Source organism: Rhinolophus hipposideros (genome assembly GCF_964194185.1).
Source record: "Rhinolophus hipposideros genome assembly, chromosome: 16".
Lineage (NCBI taxonomy): Eukaryota > Metazoa > Chordata > Mammalia > Chiroptera > Rhinolophidae > Rhinolophus > Rhinolophus hipposideros.
Genome location: NC_138062.1, coordinates 57,273,483 through 57,294,299, shown reverse-complemented (window position 1 = coordinate 57,294,299; position 20,817 = coordinate 57,273,483). Strand labels below are relative to the sequence as shown.

The following is a 20,817-nucleotide window of genomic DNA, read 5'->3' as shown; positions in this document are numbered from 1 at the left end:
ACCTAGCCGGGCAGGAACATCCCCCAGTTCCCTGCTCCCCAGGCCCCAAGTTGCAGCCAGAGAAACTCAAGGCAGCTAACAGGCAGGACTTCCAGGGAGCCCTGAGAGCAGCGCTTGGTAGCCAGGCCCCAACCCGTGAGTGGTCTGTTTGGAACGTAGTTTCAGGACCAAGGCTGGCTGGAGTCCCTATCCCACCCCTACAGTATCTGACTCTGAAATTTGGGGTGGTGGAGTCCTCCACTGTTTGGGCTGACAGCCCAACCATGGTCTGAGTCCCCAGACACTGCTGAAGCCGAGCCTCAGTTTACCCATCCTTGATGGCCCAGAGCCTCAAAGAGGGAAGTTGCTGAGCCCAAGACACACAGTAGGAAGATTGGCCTTGAAGCCTGGGTTTGTGGCCCCTGAAGCTTGGCGCTGTGTGTGTGTGTACCCTCCCTGGGCCTCCTGGGGCCTTGGTCTCCCCCGATCCAACATCCCAACCACAGGGCTCTGGCTTAGCCCGCCAAAGAATTGAAACGTAAACAGCTGTCTCCGCAGACTCCAGGGCCTGGGGTTCTCAGCAGCACATGCCCCCCATACACACACACACACACACACACACACACACACACACACAGGGCACAGAGACTGCCACCCACGTACGTGGGGCTTAGACAGGGTCACACACAGACCCACATCCCCCATTTTACATGCTCAGCCATCTGTCACACTTGGAACTGCACCCTCCAAGAGGGGCACCCTCAAAGTCACCACTCATGCAATAACAAAAGGACACAGGGTCACACATTCTGTCACAGCGACGCACATCCACGCTGATGGTCATGCTCCAAGCCCCACATGATCACCTGTCACTCACACGTCACACGCTCCCCCTCTCACCTTCCTTTGCAGGGCAGTCCCTGCCCTTCCTCTCCATCCCCTGCGCTGTGTAGAAAGTCTTCCTGCCCCACATTGACCCCAAGACAGCCTGGTCCCCACTTTCCAGCCCCTCAGGACCATGCCTTACTCACTCTGCCCGAGGGGCTTGACCTTGAGGGGTTTTCTCCTTCTTGACATTTGGGGCCAGGCCATTCTGGGTTTGGGGGGCCATCCTGGACACTGCACACTGCTGAGCAGCATTCCTGAGTGCCCCACCACTTGATGCTATCAGCCTACCTACAGTTGTGATGATAACAAATGTCCCCAGACATCACCAAGTGTCCCCTAGAGAGCAGAGTCACCCTGGGGTGAGAACCACTCTTCTAGAGTAAGGACGGACACATCCGTTTTCATTAGCACCTTCCCATCCGGAAAATAGTGCCACTATTGCCTTCCTGCCTGCCCTACACGCAGTTACACCAGCAATAAAAATCGTACGGAAATCCACCAGAACTATCACCAGTGGGTGGGACCCTGAAGCCAATTCCCCACCGGGGAGTGCCTTGGTGCGTGAGTTCCCCAGTGGCCAAGGTCCCCAGCAGGTGAGACGCCTCCCCCAGTAGGTGAGGCCCCTGGCAGGTAAAGTCCCCAGAGCCCAGGTTCCTGACAGCAGAGGTGCCAGAAGGTAAAGTCCAGGTAAGTGAGATCTCCTGCAACCTCGGTCTCCAGCAGGCAAGGTTCCTGAAAGCAGAGGTGGCTGGCAGGGGAGGCCCGAGGCTGCTGGCTCATGTGAAGCCAGAGGCTATGCTGGGCACCCTCTGGTGGCTGGATTCCTGTGGCAGCTGCCCCCAGGCGTTGCAGAACATCAGGGCCCCGCTGAAGGACCAAGGCCGCAGTGCCTCCCTCCAGCAAAGTAACTCAGCGGGTGTGGTCCTTGTCCAGCGCCAGCATATACAGGGCCAGCTCCTTGTGGCTCTGGAAGTTGTGGAGGTGGATGAAGGTGTGGGGAGGTAAGAATTGTTTGTAGTCCCTCCCTTGGAGCCAGGCCTGCACAGCCCAGCACCATGGCATTCTCCCACAGCTTCTCCGTGATGTAGTCTGGGTGCAAGGAATTCTCAAAAGCCAGTTCACGAAAACTTGTACTGGGACAGCCACTCGGTCATGACTGCCCAGGGCGGCAGCTTGTGGGAGCACTCGGACATATCCACTCTGAGATGAACTTGAAGCTAGTACCGCACTCTGACCGAATCCTCCTTCCCGTTGGACACCACCCAGGCCTCCAGCTCGATCCTGGCCGGCAGGTTGCCAGTGCACTGGCTGGCTGGCTGGGCCATGGCTCAAGCCAGCGTACGGTATGAAGATGTCTGAGTCTCTGTGGTGGGACATGGTGAGATCGGAGTACCCATCCAGGGCCTTCAGCTATGGGTGGTGGCCAGGGGGTTCCGTGTTGAACCAGATGCAGTGCTGCCTGAGCAGCCTCAGGGATGGCGGGTAGCTGACCTCTCAGTGATGCATGAGGACTGCGTCCGCCCTAGGGTACACGTTGCGACTTGCTGCAGTTGATAGTCAGCTGGCACTCAGCTGTGCCGGGACACAGCTCTGAGCAGCGGGACAGAGCCATAGGGGAGTTGAATGGCCACATCCACAGCAGGAGAAACAGGGGCAAGTGGGCAGGAGGCCTCACGATGGCCTGGCAGGGGTCCCCTGGAAGATACCGGCCCTGCCCACCCGTTGGGAACTGTGGTGAGAGAGTCCACGGCAGTGGCCCCCGGACTTAGGGGACCACATGGGCTTGACGTGGGACACACAGAGATAGGAGAAGAAGCACAAAGCCAAAAGCAGTTGCAACAGAAGCCCAGGGAGATAATGGAGCCAGGGACATCGTGTCTGACCACCCTTTGGTCAGAGTAGCTGGGAGGAGGGAGAGTGGAGACAGCGTTATTGATAAAAATAGTAATAACCCACACCTGGGGGCACACATGGGTTACCAAAGTTAGCACTCATGAGTTCCTGAGGTAGGCACTGTTTTCATTCCTGTTTTACAGATGAGAAAACTGAGGCTAAGTGACTCAGAGAGAGGAAACAGCAGAACTGGCATTCCAACAAGGACAGTCTTTCTCCTAGCCACTAGGCAACATGACCTCTTCACCTGGGGAGGGGTCCCCAGGGAAGGTGGGATAGATCACAACAGCTCTCAGGTCCCACCTTGACCCTGCCCTTTCCCAACTTACCCAGACTGTTCCCCAGTCTGGGGAGGAGACAGAGCTGCCTACAAGAGGCTCCCAGTGCCCTGGAGTTGAGGCTGAAATCCGGGGCTCCGTCTCAGAAGGGTACAATGACATTGGGTTTTGAAGGTTGTGTAAGAGCTCACCAGGTGGCATAGGAGTCAGAGGAAAGGGTGTTTCTGGCAGATGCAATGCAAAGCCCTGGAGGTGAAAGAGAGCGTGGTCTGTTTGCTGGGCGAGCAAAGGAAGTGCTTGGGGATGTCAGTGTGAACTTGAGCTTATATTTACTCAGTGTTTCACATTCACTAAGTACTCAAAGGTTACCCCTCTGGTTCTGCATGGGGGGGGTTCCTGGGTATTTAGAGGTCTGACTGATTTCCCTCCATTCTGGGTCCTTCTTGTCCCACCCGCAGGTGGTCCCAAAGTCCCCCAGACCCCAGACCCAAACCACTGAGTGGAAATCTACAACCTTGGCTCTGATCCTCTATACTTCCTGCAGCCCTGGAGACCCCCCCATTTCACATATGAGAAAACTGAGGCCCAGAGACATGTCTGTCTCTTGCCCGAGTCTACACACCTCAAACCATTATGATCCAGAACCTCAACTCTCCCCTCTTAATGTAACCCCGAACTTCTCTCCCACTTTGCAGGTGGAGCTCAGATCTACAGCTCAGCACTGTCCACTAGAACCTTCTGCGATCAGGGAACTGTTATACCTCTGCACCCCCAATTCAGGGGCCACTAGCCCGGCCTGACTACTGAGCCCTTGAAATACGGCTGTTGTGTCTGAGGAATGGACTTGTTAATACTCATTTAAATTTAAAAACGAATACTCTCTTCTGTAAATTTAAAACAACGTCAAAAGGAAACCAAACCAAAGACGAAGGCTGATTCTCGGTTCAACGAGTGGAAAACTTGTAAGTACACGTGGAACGCCTTGGATGTGCAGCTCTGCTTCTTCCACTGCACGTTCTATGGCGTACAGACCCAGTATCTACAGTGAAAACTGACCATCCTTATTGGGTTGCTGCCATAAAACACATCAGATTTCCAAGGCTTGGGATGAAAAGGAGAGTGTAAAGTATCTCAAAAATTTTTATATTGCTCACACATCGAGCAATACTAGTTTGGATCTATTGGGTTAAAGAAAGTATATTATTAAAATTAATTTCGCCTGTCTTTTACATTGTTTAAAATGTGGCTCCTAGAAAAATATTAACTATATGTGTGGCTTGCATTGCATTTCTATTGGACAGCCTGTGTTGCTCTAGAATTTCTATGAAAGGGAAACTAGTGATATGAATGGTCATTTATATACACCGACCCTCAGAACGTACCCCCGACGTTCAGTGGTGCACGACTATAGTTTGGTCTAAACCTACGCTGTCCAATACGGGAGCCCTAGCCTCACGCGGCTACCGACACTTGTCATGTGACTAATACAACCGAGGAACTGAAGTGTAAATGTTATTAAATTTCAAATGTAAGTTTTAAAACTGGACCGCATAAAGATTTTTTAAATGAAGTACAACTTCACTGTTCGGGTAGGAAGCCATTTCACTGTCGCCGTTGAAAGTCCGGCAAACAAACAGATGTGCTTAAAGTATAAAATCTACTCCCGATTGCCAAGACTTCATATGAAAAATAAAAGTAAAATATCTCATAAGTAATCTTCTATATTGATTATATATTGAGATAATGCTTTGGATGTATTAGGTGAAATAAAATAGATTATTAATTTTACCGGTAGCTTTCTGTACTTTTTAATGTGGCTGCTAGAAAATCGAAATTACATATGTGTCAGAAAACAGTTTGACAGGCTCCTCAAAAAGCTAAACATAGAATAACCATTTCGCCCAGCAGCTCCGCTCCGAGCTATGCACCCAGGGGCACTTCCATACATACTGACACACCTGTGCTCACAGCAGCGTTGTTCACAGGGGCCAAAAGTTGCAAACACCCCAGGTGTCCATCGGCAGAGATGGATAAACATAATGTGGTCCATCCAGACAGTGGAATATTATTCAATCTTAAAGAGGAAGTCTATCCTGACACCTGCTACAATGTAGATGACCCCTGAGGACATGATGCTCAGGGAAATAAGCCAGACACAGAAGGACAAACATGGTATGATTCCTTTATATGAATAGGTGGATTCATAGGGACAGGCAGTGGATTAGAGGTTATGGGGCTGGGGAGGGTTGAAAGGTGAATGAGGAGGTTTTGCTTACTGAGTACAGAGCTTCTGTTTGGGGTGATAAAAAAGCTTTTGGAAATAGATAGCAGTGATGGTGGCACACCACTGTGAATTACTTAACGCTACTGAGCTGCACACGTAAACATGGTTAAAACGGCAAATTTTGTGTCATATATATTTGGCCACAATTAAAACAATAATGTAATACGGCAAAAGCCATTGAAATGTATGATTTAAACGGGTGAATGGTGTGGGATGTGAATTATATCTCAATGAAGCTGTTTTCAAACCTGACGTCGGAGGCTGGCAATCTCCTATTGGGCAAAGCTGGTGTGACCCTCCTTGTGCAGAGAGGAGGACATGGCATGTGGCCTTGTGTGGTAAACAGGGAGCACAATGTGGAATGACATGTTCACAGCAGCGTTTCTGGAAAGAGAGCCAAAAGACAGGCCTTTGGGGAGACCGCTCGAGGCAGGAGCAAGAAGACTGAACTCAGACCACCTGCTACACAGCACAGCCGGGCTTTTGGGCTGGCACATAGAAATGGAATTAAAATAAATATAGTTTCTCCTTTTTAGTATGGACCCTGGGTTCATGGCAGCTCCTCCTAGGAGACATAGAAGCCCTTGGCAGTGACCTTGAGGAGCACAGACTTGGGGTAGGAGGAGGCCAGCGCTGAGATCCCACCCAAGTTGAACCCAAAATATTTGTTTCTAGAAAAGGCCTGAAAAACGCCGTGGTGGTGAGGCACCACAAATATCAGATTAAAAAACCCCAAAAAACAAACCAGGAACCCCACTGCATCCCAAGTCCTCTTTTCCCACCGGACACGGGTGGGGAGAACCCAAACTTGGGAAAGATGAGGGTCTAGGCTGCTGGTGAGGGCCAGGAAGCAGTGGGGTTCCTAGGCCACGACTTCGCCAGACAAACGCTCAGTTCCCCCTGGTTTGGCAAGTCAGTCGGAATTTCCCACACCCCACTCCACTTCTGCTCTACCTGGGACCCAGAAAGACCCCTCGGGGGACAGCCAGGAGCCCTTTCCCAGTGGGCATCCAGTGCGTTTGCCCTAAAAGCCTGGGGGACAGCGTGTGGGGCCAGTGGGCTGCTGACCAGGAGGTTTAGGACGGAGCACAGCTGGTCTCCCAGGGTGTGGATACGGTGACACCAGGGAGGAGACAGAAATATACCTCTAGCTGCAGCGCACAGCTCAGACCAGCCTTTATACCTGTCATCAGGTGACTTAGGGTGTCTGTTCCAGGAGCCAGGCTACCAACCAAAAGCAAACTGGGGGGTCCCCTTAATCTCCGCTGTAAGACCCGACGGGGTGTTGCAGGAAGTTGGGTATTGGAGTCACTGCCCTGGCCGCACCTGGGGCCTCAAGTCTTGTGTGCCTTTGGGCATATGTTGGACTCATCCATAAGGTGAAAAGGCTGACCTAAGTCACTGGTTCTCAAAGCGGGGTCCATGGGGTGGTGGGGGGGACACCAGGGGTTCCTTGGGCGGGGGGAAGGGCAGGTGAGCCGAATTTCAAGCTTCCCCACCTCTTCCCCATCTTCACTTCCACCCAATCCCTCCGCTTCGTTCCGTCTGTCAGGTAACAAACACTCCTTGAGTCCATGCTACATGCCAGACCCAGGGATGGCGTATGGAGCAAATGGGTGAGACAGACAACACGTATAGAAGCTCATAAGTGGAAATAAAATTATAATTTGGATAGAGTGAAGAGAGTATGACCTGGTCTGGACTTCCTGGACGTGTGAGCCGTGAGCTAAAGCCCCGTAGAGTTCTCCAAGTAAAAGGAAGAAGGGAAGAACTTTCCAGGCAGAGGGATCAACCTACATGCAAAGGCCCTGAGGCAGCAAGAAATCGAGGAATTGGAGGAAATTCTGTGATGTGTTCATGCAGCAGATGAGGTCTGAACTGGCGCCAAGGCCAAGCCACAGCAAGCCACGTCTGGGGTATTTAGAACAAGGGCAACAGGGAGCCATGGAAAGCTTTAAACTGAGCAGTCTAGTGGGGGCAGAGCAGAGGCCGGGAGGCCGGCAAGGAGAAGGCTGCTGCAGGTGGGCTAAGGCCCAGGGCCCAGGGCCCAGGTATCCCCACTTTCCTGTTCCCAAACAAGAAATCATTTCTGTGAGGCTGCTGCACGCTGCCCAGCGTCCCACCGTCTGCATGTCCAGCTATTTCCAGGACGGCGGAGGTCCCAAGGAGCAGCCAGGCCGGGGGCACTGATGGGGATTTTCCGTATAGCAACCTCCAGCCCGGCCTGACCGGGCCTCTTACAGGCCTGCTGCGGCCTGAACTCAGGCAACAGGGGGCTGGATGACGTGGCTGGCCCCGGGATGGTACTCCTGGGGTTAGTGACGGCATCCAGGCTGAGCCCCGACTGCAAATGAACCCCTGACCCTGGCGGAGCCCCAATCCCAGCTGTGCTCTGATCCTGGCCTGAGGCCTCCACTGCTGAGAAAGGGAAGTTGGTGAGCAGGGTCCATGGGGGGCCTTTGGGGCTTCTACCCACCCAGATCCCTGTTAGCAAATCCTGCCCCTCCACAGGGACCGGAAATGAAACCATGTGTGCAACAGGGATTAGGGGAGTTAGGCCTCCTTCACACCAAAACAGACCAACTGGCCCCGTGGCCAAGCAAGCGGTCTGCACCGGCTCAGTACGGCCACTGAGCACGCCCCTCCAGGCCTGCCGCAGACTCCTGCCCCACGCCCCTCGCACTGGCACGTCATGCTCTCACCCAGAGCCCCACCCTGCCCCTAAGCTCCCCCTTCCAAGTGCCACCTTCTTCAGGAGTCCTCCTGCCACGGTCCCTCCCATCATTTAGTTTTATGGCCTCAAACGACCTACAGTTTTATTTCAGACCTTATTGACATTTTTATTGTCTGGTCATACAGTCAGGAAGTAAGAAGAAGGTGGGGGTGGGGGTTTGGGATTTGAACAGAGGCCTCCTGGTCTCAGGATGTGCCGCTGGAACAACCGCCAGCCTCTGGGGTTCAGCTTTTGGGAGTCAGAGGACACCTCCCCGCCACCCCACCCAAAGCCAGAGGGAGCCGGTGCTGAATTTGCTGTGTGACGCGAGAGTTTTCTGACCCTCTCTGGGTCAGGCTTGCCTAGAGATGCCAGGTGGGACCTCCCTGGAAAGGTGCTGGTCCCAGAACGCAGAAGGGGGGACCCTGGGGACCCCTGCCCGCAGGCTGAGGAGAAGCTGGAACCAGTGCAGGGTGAGATGGCTCTCTGTGCCCCCCAGCCAGGGTCTCTGCCTACACCAGACCCTCAGAGCCTTGTTCGGCCTGGGTGGGTGAGTGATAGAGCAGCCAGCCCACTGGAAATTTCATTCCCCTTGGAGCCTCAGGGCTTCAAGCCAAGGGGCGCTGGCAGCTCAGGAGGAGGGCCTGGAGTGGGTGAGAAATTAACCACACATGCAATCTGGGGTATATGGGAAGGGGACGGGGGTGTGGGGATGGTGCTTGGGTATAGATGGGGTGGCACCTAGCATCTCTTGAAGTTAACCCAAGTGGCCAGGGCTCAAGGAGGGTTCCCATTCCCTTCTGACCCTTAGAGAAACTTCCAGAAAGAGGGAGAAAAAGAGAGGGAGAAAGGACGAGAGGTTCAGCTGTCAGATGTTATTAATTCAGTTGGAGGCAGTGACCACAGGGACAAAGGAACTCTAGCCTCCACCGTATGTCCTCCCCTGAAGACTGGCCCTGCCCCAGCCTGCAAGGAGCCCTGGCCTGGCCTCTTGAGGGCCCCTGCCTGCTTCCCAAGACCCCTGGCTTGCAGCCAGCTGGTTAGGGAAGGGGCCCCAGGCGTGTAGTGTGGGAGACAGGTGAGTGATGGTCCCAGCAAGACTGGCTCAGGCCTGGGGTCACTGGCGGGTTTGGCAGAGGCACTCCAGGTCCCCCACACCCCCACCCACTGGTACCTTCTCCATCCTCAGCCAACTCCAGTCAAAGGCATCGTAGGGGTCCCCAGTGTTCACTGTGTAAATAGGGAAACAGGCTCAGAGAGTGCCTAGAATTCACTGCCACCCCCAACTCAGTCTCCTTTGGCATTCTCCAGAGACCAGCAATTTCCCCCAACTCCAGAATATTCTGCAATGTTCCACAACTTCTAATTTAATGTCGGAATCCACCTGTAGTCCCTAAGTCGTGGAGCTGGGATGGAACCTGGGCCTGTCTGATCTCAGAGCTCTTGATTGCAAGAGCTTCAGAGAACAGACTTTGACCTCTGGCAGCTGTGTGACCTTGGGTGAGTTATGTCACTTCCCTGGGCCTCAGTCATCTTGTCTGCAAAACATAGCCAATGTCGGCACCCTCTTCAGGGGAACTGGCACATCATGATGATTCTCCTAGAGCCTTCAAGGGTCTCTGCTCACCCTCTCTACAGGGCAGAATTGTGGGCAGAGGCTGGAAACCCACAGGCCTGGGCCCCCGGCCCTCTCTGGGCTTCAGTTTTTCCTCCTATGGTATTTCAAAGAAGGCAACCTCTCCCTGCCCAGGAGGTGGTACTGGGGGCTGCTGTGTGGAGAAGCGGGAGGTGACAGAAAACTGGCACCCCTATGCTGCCTGTCCCCCACCTTTCTTCACCCTGGGCGCCTGGCAGGTTGGGGTCTGCCCATCCCTGGCACCCCAGCCCGGCTGGGTTCACGTGGCTTAAATTTCAACTCAAGGTAGGTGAGGAGGCGGGCGTTGGACACGCTTCATTTTCCAATTTCTGGAAATAAAAGCTGTGTGGGGCCATCTATTGTTGAGTGGAAAAAAGCCTGTTGCAAAATCGTGTGTAAAAAAACAACACAGCGTCTAGGTGCGTGGCTGCTGCTGGGAGACAGAGAATTCCTGGGAATACAGGGGCCGGGGAACAAAGGGCCCTTTCTCTCTCTCTCTGGAGAGGTTTTGTGGAGCACGCGCGCATGTGGCAGCTTTGGAATCAGAAAAGCCAGTGAAGGTATTTTGCGCGAAAGAAAATGGTTCGGAGAAGATCTGTTGGAACAAGGAGATAGGAAAGCAGAGGTTTTGTTGGTTTGTTGTTGGAGGATGTCTTCCAGTTCTCTGACACACCTGTCTCTCCACTGGCAAAAACCTGAGCCAGGACTGCAGGGGAGCTGGGCACCAGCCTGGCCCTGAAGGGAGCCTATGGAGATGCCACGTGCGGAAGACATGCCCGATTTTTGTCCCCTGCCAGCCCTATTGGCATTCTTCAGAGAGCAGCAATTTCCCTATACAGGCTCTCCGAGTGTCTCGGAAGTCCTCATTTACAGTTGGAATCCACCTGCAGCCACTCAGATCCCCAGCCCAGCTGCAGTCCCTGGCCTGGCCCTTGGCTTGAAGAGTGACAGTTCCGGGGATTGACCTTGGAACAGGGGAGAGAGCCAGATGGGAGAATTTCTCACCCATCCTCTGCTCAAGACCCTCCCAGAACCGCCATCAATCTCAGAAGCAAAGGTCCCCCTGAGCCTTCTCATGGTTGTACCTTAGGACCTTTGCACATGCTATTCCCTCTGCCTGGAACTTTCTCCCCTGATACCTGCATGGCTCCCTCAAATATCTCCCTCCTGAAGCACTTCCCACCTCCTTTCCTACTTTATTTTCTCCATAGCAATTACTACCATTTAACCAGACCTTATATTTGACTTGGCATCATTTATTGTCTCTGTCCCCCACCAGAATGTCAGCTCCACGAGGGATCTTGGTCTGCTTTGTTCCCTCCTGAGTCCCGAGCACCTTAAACAATGCCCGACACATAGGAGGGGCTCAAGAAACACACCTCGAATAAACGAGTGAATGTACTAACGAACAAATAAATGAACAGTACCAAGCACACTGGACAATTCTCCTGTTTCCTGGCTTGCCATTGCCTTCCCCCAAGATAGGGAGCACCATGGGGCAGGGCCTGGGTCCCCAGTAGGACCTGGCACCCAGTAGGTGCTCAGTAAACAGGTACAGACAGAAGTTGAGAATCATACTTGGAGAATTATAAATGAAGATTCTGGGGGCCTCCGGACTTTGGGGCAGCCATGACCCTCTTCCACCCTCGTCTCTGCTCCCACTCTGTCCGCCCGCATCAGGGGCTGTCTCTGAGGGGCCTACAGGTGAGGGGATCCTGACCAGGGGTGACACAGGGCAGGCGACAGGAGCTTGGCATGTGTGCGGTGGCAGGCGCAGGCAGGCAAGGAATGCTCCCCGCACAGGAATGAATAAACAGGCTCCTTGGATGTCAGAGGTTGGGGGGGCGGGGGAAGCTTTGAACCTCATGCTTGGCTGAGGATGTTTGGACAAGGCAGGAGGCCAGGGGGTGTCATCAGGGCTAAAATTAGCCTCTGGTTCCCGCTCAGCCCCTCCCTCCGGGGCTAGGGGGAAGCCGAATGGACCAGCCGTCACTTAAGTGAGCACTAACTTTGCGCCAGGCCAAGCTCCTCGAATATATTAATGCATTTGATCCTCTCAATGACCCCGAGATTTCGATACTATTAGTAGTAGTAGTAGTATCCCCATTTTACAGCTGAGGAAACTGAGGCACACAGGAAGCACGTAACTCAAAATTACACAAGGGGCAGGATTCGAACCCTGAGCTCAGGGACTGTGTCCTCGCCATTGGGGTCTTGCTGAAGGCCAAAGACATAACAGACCCCATGCAGTGGGTACTTGAGGGAGGCAGGCACATTGCCCTTCCTTTCCTCTCTTGCAGGGACCTCTCCAAAGTTAGAGCATCAGCACCAAATTAACTTACGTCTACTGCAGTTGGCAGACAGATGCGGTGACCTCAGCTTCCCTTGGGTACCTCCCCGGGCCCCCCAGGAGCCCCGAGGTGCAGCACCTAAGGGGGTCACAAGTGACAGGGAGGCAGGCCCCCAGCATCCCATGGGGACAGGGTTAATTTGGATCAGGATGCAGCCATTCGCCCATAACGCAGGAAGGACAGCTGAGGCCCACTGTACATCTGGCAGGATTATGAAAGGGTGCCAGAGAGAATCCTGTTGCATCTGAACTTCACAAAAATAATAAGTCATGTCTTAGTTCAAGTATGTCCCACGTGTTGGATGGGTGTCATGTGGGGTGTCACGAAGGATCTCTGGTCCCGCTCCCCACGTAAGAACGCAGGACATGGTGAGGCCAAAAGGAACACCCACGGAGCCATAGGTAGGGGAGTCATACACCACTATATTCTTGCTGGTGGCTGGGCAGGAGACACAGGGAGCAAACGTCTGCCAGTACCCCAACGAGGATTCTTTCTATACCCCAGTCCCGCTGGGGGCCGGGCGAGACACAGGAAGTAGGATCCACATGATCCGCAATCCGCCGTCCACTTTTCTGCCTGCCAACCAACCAACCCACCAACCCAGCTGTGGCGGGCTAATGGCCAACTGGTTACAACTGACGGCCAGCTAGTCACAGCTGATGGCCATCTACTACCCCAGCCAGCACCTTTTCACGTGAGGCCGAGAGCCTGGAAACTGCTCTCTGGGACTCTGTCCTCGCAGTGGGACATATACTAAAATGTGGTTCGTTGTTCATCTGAAGTGCAAATGTAACTGGCTGTATTTTTATTTGCTTAATCTGACAATTTTAGCTGGGGGAGGGGAGTCCCCGGGAGGGCAGGCAGGAGATGATGGCCTGCCAGTAAGGTGACTCCTAATGAGCTTCCCAGGGGCTGGACCGGAGGGCCGGGTGGTCTGCGGGCTGGGGAGGGATCAAGGGCCTGTCTGTCCTCACTCTGCCCCCTCCAGGTCCCGCCTGCTCCAGCTCATTATTCATTTTTAATGGTGGTCACTGGGCCAGAGCGTGGGTCCGGACACCGGGGACTGAAGCTCTGCAGCAGGCGGCCTCGCTAATGGGGGTGGGAGAGCGAGTGGAGGCGGGGGGGGGGGGGGTGTCACAGCCCACCAGGGGGCCGGTGCAGGGCAGGAAGTGTCCAGTTTGGGTCAGGGGTGGGAAGACCCCTACCTACACCTGACATTTACTTTCATGTTGAGACAGGCAGCCCCTGACGGCACCTCTGGATGCCTTCATTAGTCCTCACTGGCACCTGTGCTCACTCCTCCTGGGCCCCCAGAGTCCCAGATGCGGGGTGGGGACTGCTCCGCCACTCCTGGCCTTCTCCCACCTTCTGGCTCCCTACATGCCAGCGTTGGTCTGAATATGTTAGCCTCAGGAGCTTACCGAAGCCTTACAGCCACACTGAGGAGTGGAAACTGAGGCCCAGAAAAGAGGCTGACTGGTTTACCAGTGGCAGAGCGAAGACTCTAGGCCATCCCCCATACTTACCTCTTAGCCATCCTCCATGCTCATGTCTGGGTCATTGACTTCATGTCATTGACCTCATGTCTGGGTCATTCTTTCCCTCTTCTCCTGGAAAGCTCCTATACATGCTTCAGCACCCAGTTCTCCAGGAAACCTCCCTGGCCACCCAGACTAGGTCAGGTGCCTCCTCTGGATCCCCCTCTGCCTGTGCGACCCCACTGCCGCCCTGGTCAGCCTGAGTTGTAACTGCCTGATCATGTGTCTGTCTCCCCCACTGGACTGTGAGTCTTGGAGGGTGGACTGGGTTTGTCTTGGTCACCACTCCAGAGCCTAGCACAGGGCCCAGGATATGCATACAAAAGTGCTCTGGAGTCAATCACAAGGCCCTGGCTCTACCCCCATTTGCTGTGTGACCCTGGGCAAGTAGCTATCCCTCTCTGAACCTTGTTCCCATCTGTAAAATGGGATACTAGCACCTCCTTCCTAGCCTAAATTACCAAGAAATCATGTTGTATGAAATGTTTGAACCATGCTTGGCTCCCTGGAGAGAGGCTCAACAAATATTGAAACATTTAAGCAAATTAAAACCACAGTGAGCTACTGTGGGGACAGAGTCCCAGAGGGCAGTTTCCAGACCCTTGGCCTCACATGGAAAGGTGCTGGCTCAGGTGGTGGATGGCCGTCAGCTGTGGCTAGTTAGCCAATTAGCCACTGATATAACTGCCACGGCTGCGTTGGCTGGTCAGTCGGTTGGGTGGCAGGCAGAGAAGTGGACAGCAGGTTGCAGGTTGTGTGGATCCAGCCTCCAGTGAGGCTATAGTGGTCTAACTCCCCTATCTATGGCTCCGTGGGTGTTCCTTTTTGGCCTCACCATATCCTGTGTTCTTATGTGGGGAATGGGACTAGAGACCCCACAGGCCGCTTCGCCCGACAAATGGCACAGCGAGTAGGGTCTCCCGCATGACAAGTGGCGCAGCGAGCAGGGTCTCCCGCACCACAGCTACCGCTACACATTTAGTGGAACGACCAATATCCGGAACAATGACAACCCCAAATGCTGGCAAGGATGTGGGGCCACAGGAACTGTCACTCACGGCTGGTGGAAATGCAAAATGGTGCAGTCACTTTGGGAGACAGTCTGGCGGTTTCTTACAAAACTAAGCATAGGCTCCAGCATCCATGCACCTTGGTATTTATTCAAAGGAGATGGAAACTTAAGTCCACACAAACACCTGCACATAAATGTTGATGGCAGCTTTACTCATAATTGCCAAAACCTGGAAGCAACCCAGGTGTCTTTCAGCAGGTGATGGAAAAACACACTGTGGGGCATCCAGACAATGGAATATTATTTGGTGCTAAAAAGAAATGAGCTCTCCAGCCGTGAAAGACGTGGAAGAATCTTAAATGAATATTAAATAAAAGAAGCCGATCTGAAAAGTCTACAAACTGTGTGACTCCAACTGTATGACATTCTGGAAAAGTAACTATGGAGACAGTGAAAAAATCAGTGGTTGTCAGCGCTTTCCAGAGGGACGGGGGATGAACAGGTGGGGCACAGCGTTTTTAGGGCAGTGAAACTACTCTGTACGACACTGGATACGTGTCATTACACGTTTGTCCAAACCCATGGAAGGTACGACACCAAGAGTGACCCCCAATGTCAACTGCAGACTTCAGTTTATAACAATCATCAATATCAGTTCATCGATTGTAATACATGTAACCATAAACGTAAGCTCTTGATGCAGTGATTGGGGAAACTATATGCCTACCTGTGGGCGGCAAGGTGGTATATGGGAACTCTACATGTCCTGCTCAATTTTTCTATAAATCTGAAACTGCTCTAAAAAATAGTTTACTAATTAAAAATTTTTTTCATGAAGTTTGTGGGTATGTTCACCCAAATGAAAAATGACAATTTGATGCACTATTTATAATAGTAAAAAGATGGGAATAAGGAAAGGTATTTTGATGTGGAAAAATCCCATCGCAGGATAGAATATTACACAGCTGTTAAAAAGCAAGAGAAAGTTCTTTACAGGAAGAGAGCCGAGATGTATTCTTAGGAGAGAACCAGACTATGGTTTGCAAACAACCAGCAGAGACAGTGTGGTATGTTTCCGTAGGGGAAAAAGAAAATATACAGACATGTTTGTTTCTGCATGGAACATTGCTGGAAGAAGAAACTAGAAACCTGGCTAGTGGCCTCTGGGGAGGGCGGCAGGATGGGGGTGGCTAGGGAGGGCCGGTGGCTGAGATTTCTTCTGAATACCCTCTGGTATATTTTAAATTCTGTGGCCTGAGTCTGTTTTACCTATTGAAAAAAATCAACTCTGCAGTATATTTTAGAAAGACGGCTGTGCAAAAAACAATGGGCAAAAGTGAAACATCTGGACAGGTTTTAAAAAAAGGAGAAGAGAGTTTAGGCCAGGCCATGGGTCTGCCTCGGTCCCTCTGTTTGGGCTGAAGGCCCTCCCTGGCTCACTCACACCTTCCTTGCTCTGGTTCAGCGAATGTTCAGAGCCCAGCGGGGCCCCCTGGAGGTGAGACATGGTCTGGGCTGGGGCCAGGCCTGACTGAGCCCCTCACTGCTCCGCCGACCACCCAGTATTCCGGGAAGCCACCGGGAGGCTTGGCGGGCTGGGAGGAGGGACCTGTGAGGCCAATATGGGGCTGGGGGCGGAGCCAGGCTTTGCTCCACGCCCGAACCCAAGGAGACCTGAGGGAAGGGAAGGAGGGTGACTGGAGGAGAGCTTGGCGGGGATTGGGTGCGGGGGTGTGTGTGTGTGTGTGTGGGGGGGATGTTCTGTGCCTCAGTTTCTCCACAGGCAAAGTCCTCTCTGGCTGGGGATACCCGAGATGACCTGCATCCAAGGGACAGGGGACTTCTCTGGGTTCTGAGCTCTGAATGTCAAGTCAGGGCAGATGTGGGGGCGCAAAGCTCCAACCCCCACACTTCCAGACCCCTGAAGTGACAACAAACATTCCCCACCCCCACTTTGGGCTTGGAGGGTCAGTTGAGAGGGTGGACTGGGGCTCCCACCCGAATCCAGCCGGAAGACCCATCAGTGCTCCTTTCCTCAGACGCCCCACCCTCTCCTCTAGGATGGAGACCCTCTCCTCTGGGATAGCTTAGTGGTATGGTGCCCCCCAGGCATTCTGGCCCTGGTTCCCTCCTGGAGCAGCCCTTCTGAGGGCGCCCAGGTGGGCTGGCACCTCTCCAAGGGATCTCTGCCAGGACAGGGAAATGTTTTCGCCCAGAAGTGCCCACTACGGTGGAAGCAGGATGGATTTTGTGGTATCTGGCAGCCCGTGGTCCCCACAGCAACAAATCCTGCCCTGATTTGCTGTGTCCATCTGGGCAAGATGCCCGAGTTGGCGTCTCCTCTCACCCCGTGGTCCACCCACCCCACCGCATGGCCTCCTACCTCTTATGGGGGGTACAGCCAGTTCGCTCCAGCCCCAAGGCCTCCATACTCTGTGTTCTCTCTGCCTGGAACACCCTTGCTTCACAGTGCCCTGAGGCCTCTCCCTGACCACCCCCAGCTAAGGAGAACCCCACCACCTCACCCGTGTCTTTCATGTCACCTTGGTTTTACCTCTCAAGCACAGTGCTGTGTAAAACATTCTCGCATGTTTACATGTTTGCTCTTGCTCTTTCTTTTCTTTCTTTTTTTTAAAATTACTATTCTACTCTTTCTCCCTCCAGACCAGGCTTTGAGCTCCAAGAAGGTGCGGATCTCGGTATCTGATGTGATCCCAGGCCCGACTATGCCTGGTCCAGGGAGGTGCTCAGTAAAACTAGTGTCGGTGAGTTTCGAGTCTTGACTTCAGGACTTGGGTATGGATGGTTTCTCTCCCCTGACCCCTCCCTGTAGCCATCATCGGATGGGATGGTGAGGGGGACCCTGCCCAGAGCTGGCACCCAGGAAGCAGGGCTGGGCCACATATAGACGGAGCCCTACTGTGTTCCTAGACTGGGTGCTGACCTGAGGAGGTAACAGCCAGGACATGGCCCAGCCTGCAAGGAGACGCACGTCCCATTAAACAATACATGCGAGGGTGACGTGGGATTTAGAAGCTAGTAAGTGCTACGGGCAAGTGGAAGAGGATGGAGGGGGTGTGGGGTACTGCTGGCCAGGGGAATGGCATGTCAGTGGGGTGTCAGGGAGGCCTCACTGAGGTGACATTTGAGCTGAGAACTGAGGAGGCGACGGGGGCGGCGGGAACTGTGGGGACATCTAGGGGAAGAGCAGCCCAGGCAGAGCACATAGCTTGTGCAAAGTTACTGGGGCAGCACCGTGTCTGGCGTGTTGGAATAACAGTGAGCAGGCCCATGTGGCTGGAGCAGAGTGAGCGAGAGGGCGAGAGGCAGGAGGTGAGGGCAGGGAAGGAACGGGAGGGGGCAGGTCGTGCAGGGTCGTGTTGGCATCAGGGAGGATGGGATTTTATTCTGAGGGAGGTGGGAGCCCTGGAGGGCTGTGGGCAGAGGAGAAACCTAAATGACTCGTGTTCACAGGCGCCCGCTGGCCACTGAGGGGAGAACAGATTGTGGGGGGGCAAGGACGGCAGCTGAGGACCGGGGTGGTGAGCACGCTGGTCCAGGTGGGTGATGACAGGGGCTGGACTCGGGTGCAGCCATGGAGGGGCTGAGAAGTGGGCAGATCTGGGAGAGACTAGTCATAAGGGCTCACAAGGACATGAGACCTTGTCAAAGGACCAGCCCATTGGACCCGGTGGCAGGGGCAAGCCCCAACCCCAAAGGCCCTTCTTGGCCGCCTCCTGTATCCTCACTGGATCAACAGACACCCCAGTCCACATCCAACATAACTTTGTAAAGGAATCTGTGGGGGATATAATTTTACTTTTGAGATTTTGTCCCATTGGGTTGCTTTTGTTCCAATCACCGTACCACTTGGAAAGTCTTTCAGAGACAATTTACATGTGGTGTCCCAACAATAGCTAATAACAAAAGAACAATGCCAAATGCCCCGTGATCCTGGCTCTCTGAAGTCACCTCTCTGGGCCTCAGTTTCCAAATCTGTAAAATAGGACTATGACTAGCTGGCAGGTGGGAAAGGCTCCAGGGTTTTTCTCCTTGCGTCTTACTTGAATTGCTCACATTTTCTTGGCCCACAAAGAGCTCAGAGACCCCCTGGCCGAACAGCACTGGGAGCCCTGTCCACACTGGGAAGTGTGTCTCCAGGGCTGGGGTCCTAAGTGAGTGCCTGCTGGGGCAGGAATTGGAGGCCCTCTCCCCCACACCAGGCCTGTGAGCTCACCTGGTCTTCTGCTTGTGCCCTTCCCCCTCACGCACATCTGGAAAGACCTCTTCATCCTCACCTGGGGATGGGGGAGCTCTGAAAAGGTCCTCCACTGCCCCATGTGGGGGCTGCTGGGGCAGGAGGTGGGGTTACAGGCAACAGGGTGGGGGGACACAACACTCCGGACAGGGTCCTGCATGTGGGGTGGGGATGACGTCAGCCTCACAGCCTAGTAAATGTTTATGGGAAAGGGGGCCTGGGTTTTGGGCCTCCCTGGAGCCTGGGAGGCAGCTGCTCCCTCCTGCCCCATTCTGGGGGGCCTGGCAGATCTGCTGCAACACTGGCGGCCAGCCCGAAGAGGGTTGGGTGGGCAGTGAGCGCAGACCCTCGCCTGAGCCAGCAAGAGGGGAAACTGAGGCTGGGGGAGGAGGAGCTGTGAACCTTCCATCCCGCTTCATGGAGAGGTAGTGGGAGGCTGAGGGAGGGTCTGCAGGAGGGCGAGGTCTGGCTCTGGAAGCAGCTGCGCTGGGGGGACTGAGAAGTGACCCGGTGCAGGTCCTCAGACGGCTCCCTCCCTGCCCCAGCCCTCAGAATGGAATGCTTGGGGATCATAGGCCCTACTTCCAGATCCATTACCTACTCTTAGAATTTGTCGCCCCTGCTGCCGCGGGCAGGGTGGACGGGAGAGGAAAAAGAGGGCAGTGGCCTGGTAAGGGAGGCAGGGATGAAATGTGGCTCCTCTGTGGACGCCACAGGGCCAGTCGGCCAATCTGCTGAGCGTGGTGGGCTCTGCCCCCTGCCGGCTGCTGCAGGGACAGACCAGGCTGGTGCGGGAGCAGAGGGCCCTGGTTCCCCCAGGGTGGGGGGAGGGTGCTACCCCCATCCCCAGGGGTGCACTTGTTTGCCCTCTTCACCAAACATCTGAGGGACGCTGTTACCCCCACTTGCCAGGTGAGAAAACTGAGGGCAGAGCCCGGAGAGAACCAAGTGCTGGGGCTGGAATGAAGCCTGGGAGCCCACACCCTCAGGGCCCCTCCTAGCCCATAGGCACCGGAATGGGTGGGTGGGGGAGCTCTCCATCTTTTCTCAGGGAACCCCAAGTCCAGGATTAGGGGCCCTGACCCCATGCGACTCCAGGGAGGGTGTTCTGGGCAGGGGTCCCACGTTGGCGTGGTGGGTGGGGAGGCTGGAGGCGGGGTGGTGGGGGGAGCAGGGTAGAATAGACCTGGAGTAGCCTACAGGGGCAATAAAAAAACCCTGCAGTGGCAGGCCAGCCAGGCGACAGCAGCAGGGTCTGGGCTCTGCGCTCTGCACAGGTTTAATTTTAGCGGCTCAACACCTGGCTGAATTATTACCTGGGGTGGACTGAAGAGGAAAGAAAGCAAAGCTCCAAGTTTGGCTTTCAACCATGTCTAGGCCCCAGGGCAGGTTAAGCTCGAAAGGAGAAAACGGGACTGGCTGAACACAGGTAAAGAGGGGGCTGGCCTTGTCCTGCTCTTGCAGCCCCAGGGCCACCTGCAGAGCCCAGACCCCGCCAGGGCACAGCCCTGCTCCCCAGGGTGGGGCCCGGACAGCCCTAATTTATGGCCCATCACAGCATGTTGGAGCAAGCCAGCCTTCCTCTTCAGCTGCCAGGAAGCACTGAGCCAGTTCTGCAGAAAGCCTGGGGGCCGGGCGGCCAGCATTCCGGGGCTGCCTAAATCACTGGGCCTGACAGGCGGCGGCGGGTGAATCTCTCCTCTTGGTGCTGCCATGGCCATGCCCCGCAGGCTCCTGGTGGCCCGTCACCTACCTGTCGGACGGGGACAAGGCTCCGGGGCCAGGCCATTTCGGGCTCTCCGCTCCAATGGCCAGGAATTTGGAGACAGGCTGTGCGTGGGCTCTGGGTGTATTTTCCACAAGCTGTTGGCTTTGGGGGGAGGCCCAGATAGGGGATGGCCTGTGACCTGAAGGGGGGTGCCAGGAAGGGCTGTGGGCTCCCACTTGCTGGCTGGAAACTGGCGAGCTCTGTGCCCAACATACTCCC

At 54.5% G+C, this 20,817-nt stretch overlaps 1 pseudogene across 1 annotated transcript; it reads right to left on the bottom strand.

Moving 5' to 3' along the window:
* Positions 1–1,643: 1,643 nt before the first annotated feature.
* Positions 1,644–20,619, bottom strand: LOC308509436 (3-galactosyl-N-acetylglucosaminide 4-alpha-L-fucosyltransferase FUT3-like; annotated as a pseudogene). The gene is made up of 4 exons: positions 20,584–20,619; positions 18,810–18,922; positions 16,117–16,246; positions 1,644–2,754 (listed from the first exon to the last, which is right to left on the bottom strand). The product of its transcript is annotated as a 3-galactosyl-N-acetylglucosaminide 4-alpha-L-fucosyltransferase FUT3-like (transcript).
* Positions 20,620–20,817: the final 198 nt, after the last annotated feature.